Genomic DNA, 12,177 nt, shown 5'->3' with positions numbered 1-12,177 from the left:
TATACTGAAATCAAATAGAAGCCTCTCAAAAACTAAGACAGATCTCATGCTGCTTAAAATAGTGAGAGGTTAATCTATAAAGAGATAAAAGACAGCTCCAGAGATAGCAGTGCCTAGGAAACTCCAACACACCCCGAAAGAAAGAAAATACAGGTGTTACATTAAACACATCTATTTTTCTTCCATTTGTGATGTCAGCAAAAAAATGAAGTTATATGTTGATCTGAGGTTCCTAGCAAACATACCAAGAATGAAGAATAAAGGATTACTGATACAAATACTGCTACCATTTATTTCATCTCATACAATTAGTCATTCTTTCCTACTTTAAGCTTTGGATTGTTCCAAAGAACTATGATAACTGTAATGATCGGTATATAGAGCATAAAAGGTAATTTTGTTTAGCAGGTAAACAAAATTGGTGTCACTGAGAAGTAAAACGATAAGCTCATTATTACACATTAACAAGTCGGTTTAGACATAACAAAAAGTTCTGGTTTGTTCATTGTCTTGGGTAGAATTTGTAATTTTGAATTTTTAACCTGAAGGTCTCAGGTCATTTGTGCCTTGAAACAATCAGCTTCTGGAGGCTTTGCATTTAGCCTCAATTTGCATCCACTCTTGGATGCAATGGATGTCCGATGGATGTCCATTGGTCTGAATTAGAAATTCTATTTTTTTTGTGACATATGGACTCGTTGGGGTTAATTGTACCTTTTGTCAAGAGGAGTTGAAATTGCTCTTTCCAATAACATTCTAAAGCATCTTTGCACTGGATCCGTTTGCATCTTCTATAGGAAAAACTATCCCAAACTAGCTATCTTCAAACAACATTTATTTACTCATTCTATGGATGAGCAGTTAGGCTGGGCTAAGCTAGGACATCTTTGTTACATATAATGTTGTCCGGCCTCACATAGGAATTTATAGTCAGTTGATGGCTGATGGTGTTACATGTCTGGTAGTTGCTGGCAATTGGCAGCTGTTTATTTCTAATCATATAGAATATTCTACAAATTATGTCCTCAGGAGAAAATGAAGGTAACTAGGCCATATGTTTCTCAATGTCCAACAAACTAGTCCAAACTTATTCACGTGAAAATGATCTGAGGGTTCCTACAGGCAGCAAAAGAGGCAAACTCCAATATGTTAGTGGTTTTCAAGTCTTGGCTTATGTCATGTTGGTAATGCCTTGTTGCCCAAATCAAGTCATGTGTCCAAACTTATGCTCAAGGAGTAGAGAATTAGATTCATCTCTTGATGAGAAGAACTGTAAAGTCACAAGCAAGAGAACATGCATATGGGATGGAAAGATTTTGTACATACTGATTTCTAGTGCACTATAAATCACTGACCTAAAAAGTCATATAAAGATTTGGATAATGTCTTGGTTGGAAAGTTGATTTGTACAGATTGGGCATAAAACGATATACTAGATTAGCTTCTGACAGTATTTAGCTAGAACTACATGTGACAAAATATGTATTACCATGCAGTTATTCTTAATTGCTTAGGACATCCTATACATGATGTCCTACGGAGAATTTGTGTGAGCTCTAAGGAAGGGATTGTGTGACCATTAACACTGTTAACACTAGTGGCAAAATATTAAGATCAATTAAGAATTTTTGGTGGTTTAGACCCGGAGTCAGCAAATTTTCTCATTAAAGGGCCACATAATAAATATTCTCAACTTTGCGGGCCATACATGGTCTCTATCAAATATTTCATAGTGTTTTTAGGGTAATATTTATTTATTTTCTTTCTTTTATTGGTGCATTATAATTTTACATAATGGTGAGATCTGTTGTTACATATTCATATATACACACAATATAACAATATAATTTAGCCAATATCATTCCCTAGTATTTCCCCTTTCCTCCCTCCATCTGGTCCCTTTTCTCTACCCTATTATCTCCCTTCAACTTCCATATTGTTTTTTTTCCTACAAACCTCTAAAACATATAAGAAACATTTCTTTAGCTCATAAACCAAATGAAAACAGACTGCAAGCCAGATTTGTCCCACGGTTTATAGTTTGCCAAATTCTGATTGGGACAGTTTTAGTTATTGTCTCCATTTGTTCTTTTCTACTTTTCCTGAGTAGAGAATAAAGTTTTTGTGTTAGGAAAGAAATTTGGCAGAGTTCCTGTATGCCTGTTATAGTAAAATGAGTTCTGCAATCACTGGATAGGAAAGGAGGAATTCCCTGTGCTGGGAATATAAAGCCTAGCAATGTTTTCCTTTTGTAACATCTGTAGCATTTCATCAAGGAATACATTCTATCCATTTTGATAACTTGCAGACTACTGCTAATATACATTTATAGCTTGAAGACTTGGGTATTTTTATCAAGTCCATTTGTAAATGTTCAAAGGGCCTTGAGGAGTTCCTGAATTTTCTTTTATCAGAAATCCTGGGTTATGTTAGTTATAGGCAAGACATGAGTCTACTGCTTTGTGATCAAATTTTGAATTTTCCCCATCACTTATCTACTGTAGAACTTAGTTCTATTAATTCATAATGCAAAAAATAATGAGTCACTTACCAACGCTCATTGGATGGATACTTCCAAGGAGTATCAAGAGATTGCCAGAATCCGTGGTTGAAGAAAATGCCCTCTAACTGCCTTCATTGCTTTTCAGAAGGTTGGGCTGATTGTTATGAGGCAATTATATCCTGTCTAAATTGAGCCAATTTTCCCTCCAAGTTTGTTGGGGATAGATGTTTATTTGGTGGAACTTTTTGTAGTTGAGGTAATAAAACTTGTTTTGTGTGTGTTTTAGCAAGGGCATTACAATTGGTTTCCTGGGTAGTATTTTGTCTATGAGCTTCTACCTTAACTGATATGTATTTTCCCAATGTTAAATAACTTTTAACAAATCATTAATGTCTTCAACATTTTTTTATCAGATTGCCTTTGTTTCCATTGTATCCCAAAGTTTTGAGCAATTCCTAAGAATTTCTACTATCTGATCAATGTTTACCATCCCTTCTTTTGTCAATGAAGTCAGAGCAATTAGGTCATCACTTGGGCAGATTGAACATTAGCCAGTGGAGCAGCTTTGATAGCTGCATGTTCTGTGGTGACAGCATTTGCTATCCAAGAAATACCATTCTCATTTTTTAAGAGAAATGCCATCTATAGTACTAATTCAGGATGGACTAAGGTCTGGGCATTCTTGTTTATCTAGTTTATACTTTTTCCTGAAGTGTGTAATTTATAAAGTACCAATCACATGGAAAGCTCAATGAATTTTCATCTATATGTGTGTGTGTATATATATATATATATAATTGAAACTACTTCCTAGATAGAAATAAAACATTTCCTAGCACCCCAGAGATTTCTTTGCTTCCTTTCAGAGTCACTACATACCCCTCTTCCCCATTCTGAATTCTGTCACTATCAGTTAGTTTAGTTTCTTCTTGAATTTCATGGTTTCTTTCATAAACATGTCTGTGAGATTCATACACATTTTCTATATATATCAGTAGTTTGTTATTTTAATTGTGTGTGGCAGTCCATTGTGTAAATGTACCATAATTCATTTATTTATTCTGTTGATGGACATTTGGGTAGGTTATGAATAGAGCTGCTGTTTATTTTGGTGGGCAGATGTACTAATTTCCCTTGGGTACATTTCTGGGTAATAGGGAGGCATATGTTGAGCTTTGTAGGAGCTGGGTATTCTTAATCCCTGAGGTACTACTAAACAGTCAAGGATTCTTCCTTATGTAGGAGAGGGGTAAATGGTAACATTAAAATCTGAATGATATTAAATTGTAAAGTGGACATAGAAGACGTTCATGATTAATAAGGCAGCTGACAGAGAAATGCTGAGTGTTTCCTGGATTGCAAAGCATGTGGAATGCGAAGAGCCACATGCACTACTCAGCCTGGTACTGGAGGTGGACCTTTAAGCTGTTGCTGCCCCCAGGTACAGGCAGGAAGACTATGCTGTAGCCAATAGTCAAAGAGATTTGTTCAGATAAAGTTTCTGGTATGATCCGCTTTGCCAAATAAACATTCCTTCTAAGTAGCCTGGTCTTTTCTGAACAAATGGAGAGAGATGTTGGCATGGTGAGGGATATGGAAAATGTAAAGTTGCTGGAGGAGGCTTTTGCTGTTTTTACATCCCATGGGAGAGGCTCTGGGATCATTCTTAGGAAGTTTTTTTTTTTTTTTGGGGGGGGGGGGTGGAACCAGGGATTGAAGCCAGGGACACTTAACCACTGAGCCACATCCCCAGCTCTTTTTATTAGACAGGGTCTCACTGAGTTGCTTGAGGCCTCGTTCAGTTGCTGAGGCTGACTTTGAACTTGTGATCTTCCTGCCTCAGCCTCCTGAGTGCTGGGATTATTGGCATGTGCCACCATCACCAGGCCCGGCTCTTCATAAGCTCTTTTTTTTTTTTTTTTTTAGAATTTAACCTTTATTTTGTTTGTTTGTTGTTGTTTATATGGTGTTGAGGATCGAACACAGAGCCTCACCGTGTAGACAAGTGTTCTGCTGCTGAGCCACAACCCCAGCTCCTCTTAGTAAGCTCTTTTAAAGGCAATCTTGAAAAATCATTTCATCATCTTGCAGTTGGGGCCTTGAATATAATGGAATAGATTTTGTTCTGGAGGATAATGGAATGCCTACAGAGAGATCATGACCAAAATTATGTAGTTACAAATTTTGTAATTATTGGGCAATTATGTAGCTACACATTTTAATTCATATAGACCAAAACTAGGTAGAATTGTAACTTTTCTGTAGATACTTTGTGTTCCTTTCCCAACAATTTTTATTCTTTAATTAATTTAATTAATTAATTTATTTATTGGTACCAGGGATTAAACCCAGGGGATCTCAACCACTGAGCCGCATCCCCAGCCCTTTTTATTTTTTATTTTGATACAGGGTCTCCCTAAGTTGCTCAGGACCTCTCTAAGTTACTGAGGCAGGCTTTGAACTTGAGATCCTCCTGCCTCAGCCTTCCGAGCCACTGGGATTAAAAGTGTAAGCCACTGTGATTAAAGGTGTAAGCCACAGGTGTAAGCATGCCTGGACCCACCAATTTTTTTTTTCCTAAATATTTTTGTAGTTGTAGATGAACACAATACCCTTATTTTATTTATTTATTTATTTATTTATTAAAATTTTTTATTGTTGGCTGTTCAAAACATTACATAGTTCTTGATATATCATATTTCACAATTTGATTCAAGTGGGTTATGAGCTCCCATTTTTACCCCATATACAGATTGCAGAATCACATCAGTTACACATCCATTGATTTACATATTGCCATACTAGTGTCTGTTGTATTCTGCTGTCTTTCCTATCCTCTACTATCCCCCCTCCCCTCCCCTCCCCTCCCCTCCCCTCTTCTCTCTTTGCTCCCTCTACTGACATTCGTTTGTCCCCCTTATATTATTTTTCCCCTTCCCCTCACTTCCTCTTGTATGTACTTTTGTATTTATTTTTATGTGGTGCTGAGGATCAAACCCAGTGCCTCATACTTGTGAGGCAAGCACTCTGCCACTGAGGCATATCCCAACCTGCCCCACCAATTTTAATTTTTTAAACTTTTAATATTATTTTTTTTAAATGATGAACACAACATCCTTATTTATTTATTTTTATGTTGTGCTGCGGATCGAACCCAGTGCCTCACATGTGTAAGGCAAGTGCTCACCACTGAGCCACAACCCCAGCCCCCCACCCCCCATCCATTTTTAAAAGAGATATTTAAGTGTCAGAGCAGGAGAACATGACAGTAAATTAGCTACATGTAATAGAAGTATGGATCTTAATGGAAAAACTGAATCCTTAAGATCATTTATTTGGACATTAAGAAAAATATGAGGGTGATTCCACACATGCTCAAGTCCCATGATTTTTGCATATGAAACACATAGCACCAATTTTCCTTAACCATACTGGTTACTGAAGAAGTGTGTGTGTATATCCACTGCCATGAAGTATTTATTCATGGAAGGTATGGAAAACAAGATAGTATTTGGGTAGAAAATAGTAGGATTCCAACAATCATAATTCTATTCATTGCTCTGAGTTTTTAAACAAATCTGTGGCTTTTTCTTTAGGTTGAGTTATTAGATAGCGATGTGAACATTGTAAAAAGCAATGCATGTAGAAGTAGCTCTTGTTCTTAAAACGACAGCAACAAAATAGGTTTGGATATGAGGTATTAATGTAGGAGTATTCAGAGGTGAAATGATTGGATTGTGAGAACTGTAACCTAATCAGTCCATCCTAAGTCCATCCTAGTTTGAATGAATGCCTGGGTGATAAAAGCAGGTGGGCTGTGGCTGGAAGAAGTGGGTCACTGGGGGCGTGCCCTAGAAGAGTGCATCTGCCCTGCAGAGTCAAAGTCTTAGTGTCTGTCTGTCTGTCTGTCTCTCTGTCCTCCCACCCCTTTCCCCTTCCTGATATTCTCATGAGCAGAGAAGCTTTCCTCTGCCTGGCCCTTCCCCCATGAGGTACTGCTTCATCTTTGGCTCAGACCAATGGAGTCAGCTATCTATGAACTGAGACCTCTGAAACCTTGAGCCCCAAACAAACTTTTCTTCCTTAAGTTGTTTTTATTGGGTATTTTGGTCGCAGTGGGAAAGAAAAAGAAGACTAAAATGATGGAATTGGTTCCTGAGATCTCTTCAGATTTAAGTAAGTCAGCAGGGGATAGCAGCTCAGCAGTAGAGCATTTAACCACAGGTTTGAGTAAGTTTTGGCTAATTTAGCCAGGAGTTTATTAGGATCGAGGTGAATCTTAATAGGGTCAACATTAATAAGCACAGTCCTTAGCCTTTGGATGTGGTTCTTATTTTTAAGCTGTGTCCCTTCTAGAGTTTCAATAGAATGTTCAAACTGTTTACCAATCCTCTCTAAACAAGAGATGTGAATCCTTAACTCTGTCTTTCCAGTATCAGGTCGCAGCTGTTGCCATCTCACTCAGCTCTTTCAGACTTCCTGCTGTTGATTTTCACTGGCTCACTTGGATTTTTGCCCAGCACATGTGCACTTCAGGAGTCAACTAAGGATTTGAGAGTCTGTATGCAGATATGAGGGATTCCCCCCACCCACTCATCCATGGCTTCTTTCTTAATGGGATTTCCCTGCTCAATTTTCAGCCCTTCTGAGAGCTCTGATCAATGATCACTTATTCTAGCTTCCAAGCCCATCATGACCACCCCTTTCCCTTGAGCATGTCCTCCATATTTGGGAAGTGCCTTGGATAAATGTGTATATCATCAAGCATATTTTTCTCCTTTAAAGTGTGAATATTTTCAGTTTCTGCCTGATTTTGGTCATTCTTGAGGTGATAGCTTTTAGATTTGTCCAGAGTTTATAATTTTTTACTGGTAGGAGGAATAGTCTGGCTTAAAATGAACATGTTCCTTGACTTACAATGGGGTTATATCTAATAAACTAATTGTAAATTGAAAATATCATATTAAAAATAATTTAATTCCAGAGGCTTGAGAGGCTGAGCAGGAGGATCGAAAGTTCAAAGCCAGCCTCAGCAAAAGCGAGATGCTAAGCAACTCAGTGAGACCCTTTCTCCAAATAAAATACAAAATAGGGCTAGGGATGTGGTTGAGTGGTTGAGTGCCCCTGAGTTTAATCCCTATTACCCTCCCACCCCAAATTCATTTAATATACCTAACCTCTTATGTTAGACAGCTTTTTGTCATTGTGACCAAAATACCTTATAAGAGCAACTTAGAGGAGGAAAAATTTATTTTGGGCTCACGGTTTCAGACGTCTCAGTCTGTGGTCAACTGACTTCATTGTTCCGGACCAGAGGTGAGGCAGAATATCATGGCAGAAGAATGTGGTAGAAACTGCTCACCTTGTGGCAGCCAGGAAGCATCGAGAGGTGTCAGCTGCAGAGGTATGCCAGTGACCTCTTCCTCCAGCCACACCTTACCTGACTACAGTTATCACCTAGTACAGTAGCTCTTCTGAATTACTAATTCATCAAATGGATTGATTTGCTGGTTAGGTCATAGTTCTCATGATCTAATTATTTCACCTTTGGACATTTCTTCATCAACACATGAGCTTTTGGGAAATACCACGTATCAAAACCATAATACCTACTGAATATCGTAGTTTAGCTGTCTACCCTACACATGCTCAGAATACTTACATTAGCCTATAGTTGAGCAAAATCATCTAATAAGAGAGTTATTTTATTAAGTGTTGAATATCTCATATAATTTGTTGAAAACTGTACTGTGTTGAGAGCCACAGCTGAAGGGGCCTCAGCAAACTTCTAGCTGCCAACTGATTGGCTCCTCTGTGGTGATGCTCATTGGGCTGTTTCCCCACCCTTTCAGACCACGGAGCTGCTCATTGGGGGACTTTTTTGGCTCCGCCCACACGACCCAGCCAATCGGCCTCAAGAGCAGGAGGAGTGGGGGAGGTTGGGAGGCTTGTGGGAAGCCGGTGGTGGCAGTTGGGCTCTGATTTTTCTTGAGGAGCTGTGTGGTTTGGCGTGTGTGGTTCTAAAAATAAAGTTTGTTTCTTTTGACAAGTGGCTCCTGAATTGTGCCCAGCCAGACTGCGGCAGTACTGAAAATGAGGAATGGAATGGTGGTATGTTACACTTTTATACCATCATAGAGTTGAAAAGTCCCAAGTTGAATCATCTGTATTTCACCTATTCCTGGAAGCTGGATGAGAAACAGCAGTACAACAGTAAGATAGAGGGAATCACACTTTAATTTTTAAACCTTCTTCTCCTTTCTTCTCTTCTACCACCTCTCTATCTTTCTACCACAGACCCCGGTCTCGAAATAGAAGAACTACATAAGGAGAAAGAGAACAGGTAGATGGATGTGGTGGGGCACCCATGTAATCCCAGCCGCTTGGAGGTTGAGGCAGGAGGATCGTGAATTCAAAACCAGCCTCAGCAAAAGTGAGGTGCTAAGCAACTCAGTGAGACCCTGTCTCTAAATAAAATACAAAATAGGGCTTGGATGTGTCTCACTGGTCAAGTGCCCCTCAGTTCAATCTTCAGTATCCCTCACTACCCCCTGCCCAAAAAAGAAAAAAGGATGTTGGATTGAAAAGGTAGCTCAAGAGTTTCGAGGAGAAAGATGGCCTCCTACTGCGTGTAAGCCTCGTTTCTTAATGAACTCAGAAAATACTAAAGGAGTAATTCCAAATCCGACTGTGAACCATGTAAACTAAGGCACAGGCCCTACTCCATACCCTCCAAACCAGCAGGTAGAGGAAGGGCCAGGTGATTCTGATAGTTAGCTGGGATCAGAAACCATTACTAAGGACATGAGGCCTCAAGTATTTCTCGAGTGCAGGAATGAATGAATGCTACAGTGAGATCATTCACACAAGTTAAAAATGCCTCCTCTTTCGCAAGCTGCTTCTCCTGCATACTGCATTTTTCAAGACTTGTCCCAGTGCTGTGGAAAGCATCAGCCAGTACGCGTTTTGACAGTGATATATGATGCCTCACTTCATGGGAAATAGTTCAGGAACAGCCAGGAAGTCTGAAGTCCATTGAGAATGTGTTAAATGTGAGGTGTCCTGTTAGGTTTCTCAGTCTCTCAACAGTCTTGAAATTTGTTTGTCATTGTTCCAGTTTATACGCTCCTGAAAAAGGCCTTTTATTGTCCTACATCTGTCACTTAAAGATATCCTTAACTCAGGAAACAAACCTCACTTATCTTAGAACCATTTTACTTGGATCAAAAAGCAGCTGAATTCAAATGCTTTATGATGCCTGAAAAATAACACCCTATGGTACAGTTCTAAAGTGACTTTGAAATCCTCCCCTTTTAATAAGAAACTTTCTCCTTTGGGAGGATAATTTTTTAAGAGGCAATAATCTTGTTCTTGGCTTAACCTAAGACTCTTTTGCCATCAAATATTATAAATAAAGCTCTTGCTTATAGGATGAACATGCATCAAGTTTTAGGGACTTTCGACCCAATAAGAAAAGGGACATGCGCTTCACAATGAATTGATGTGATTGCATTGAAGGGCTTTGATTCAGGGCAGGGGGACCATCCACAGAAGGGCTGATGGGGGGTTGGGGGGACAGGCTATGGTTCCCATTTCTCCAAGTACTAAAGATAACTCTTTGTCTCTTAATGGATTTCTGGAAGGTCCATCATTATATCTTTACTTTCAATGTATATTTATTGCAGTAACTTTAATCAACAAAGAGAAACTCTGGGTATGGGTGTTATGATTTTTTTTTCTCCTTTGAAGTACAATCAATAAACTGTGGTTTTGTTTTTAATTGACTCTTCTTTTTCTTGCTACACATTTAGATCTGGATTTCTCTTTTAGAATGTAACTTTCTGTAAAGCAGTAATGATGATTGTGTGTGAATGTTTGTGTGTGTGTGTGTGTGTGTGTGGTGCTGGGGATTGAACCCAGGACCTTGTGCATGTGAGGCAAGCATCTACCAACCCAGCCCCATGATGATTTAAAAAAAAAAAAAATTTTTTTTTTAGTTGTAGTTGGACACAAAATTAATTAATTAATTTATTTATTTATTGTTATGAGGATTGAACCTAGCACCTCGCACATGCTAGGTGAGAGCTCTTCCGCTGAGCCACAACCCCAGCCCCATGGTTTTTTTTTAAATGACTTTTTTTGGTGGTTCTGGGGACCAGGTATTGCACATGCTAGGAAAGTACTCTACCACTAGCTACATCCCAGTCAAAGGGAAAACAAACAAAGAACAACAACAAAAAAGAATAAAACCTAGCATAAGACTATAGACAGAAAAAAATTTGAATACTTATTAATAATAGTCACATGCATCATTTGATACCTTATGAAATCATGGATTATATAAATAGTGTGGCTAGAATTCACACTTCTTTTTTTTGAATATTTATTTGTTTTAGTTGTAGTTGGACACAATGCCTTTATTTATTTATTTATATGTGGTGCTGAGGACTGAACCGAGGGCCTCGCATGTACTAGGCAAGCACTCTACTGCTGAGCCACAACCCCAGCCCTCACACTTCTTTACTACTTTGTTTTCTTATAGAAAACAACTAGGTAAGAGAGAATATTTGAAAACTTTAATAACATATTTTGTTTCTCATGTTAAAGTTTTCTGAAATTTTTGCCCAACATTATTGCTTTATTTAATCATCCTCCTAGGATGAAGAATTAAAAAATAGAGAAGCCAAGTGAGATTGAAATATGTTTGGGGCAACTGAAGAATTTTAAATATATTCTTTAAACTCAGATTACATTGTTCCTTTTTACATCTATATGAACATAAAGTTTCATGAAAGGGTCCCTCAGTTCCCTGTTTTAATGAAATTCTTCGTAATCTCACTCTTTTTCCTCCCTTAGAATGTTAAATGTCCACCTTCTCTGGAGACTAAATTAGGTGCATCTTGAATTTATTTCTTAGAACGTAAGAAATCTTTCTCTCCTCCATAAGCTGTCAGTACCATTTATATTTTAAATGAAAGGCAACCTTTTTCCTGAACGAGGGACTCCAACTTTCTTTGGGGATTATCTAAACAATGTCACGTGTCCTCTTTTCTCTGTTCCATCTTTACACGAGAAAGCATAAATCATGTAACCCAACAAATAAACACAACTGACATGTTATTTCTTTTTCTATAGAGACATCAGTCCTTTAATCTCTTATTTCTTGTAAGCAGACCTACTTTAGAGGACCAAAATCCTAATGTATACAGAAAGGCATTCTGTAAGAAAGAAAACTCCAATGAAACTGTATGTCAGAGAAATGTAATATAACATGACTATGTGAATACTTCTTGCTGTTTTGCTTCTCTCATCTCGTTTGGCTATAAAAACCAGAAAGCATTCCTATTGAAAGGAAAAGAACAGCCAGCTCAGAGGAAAAAACCTCACCATGAAGTGCTGGCCATGCTCAGTGCCAAGAACCCGAGACTCTCTTTCAAGCATGATGTTTTATTGTTAAGGTTTCATAAGAAGTTAGCTTTCACTTATTAAGAAAAGAGTGATTTAAAAATAAGGGGAAAAGGAACAACTTTGCCCCATTCATTCTTCTTTAGTATAAACATGGTATGAAGCTAATGCTTTTTTGGCATCACATGAAGCTCTGAACTAACAAAAGAGGTGCCATTAAAGTTCACCTGGTCTCAAAGGTCTTCTATCCAATAATAGTTAAACTGCAG

This window comes from Marmota monax, unplaced genomic scaffold, assembly GCF_021218885.2.
Source record: "Marmota monax isolate L192 unplaced genomic scaffold, Marmota_monax_Labrador192_F-V1.1 WCK01_AAM20220418_F8-fsc00001, whole genome shotgun sequence".
NCBI lineage: Eukaryota > Metazoa > Chordata > Mammalia > Rodentia > Sciuridae > Marmota > Marmota monax.
This window is presented reverse-complemented; position numbering follows the sequence as displayed.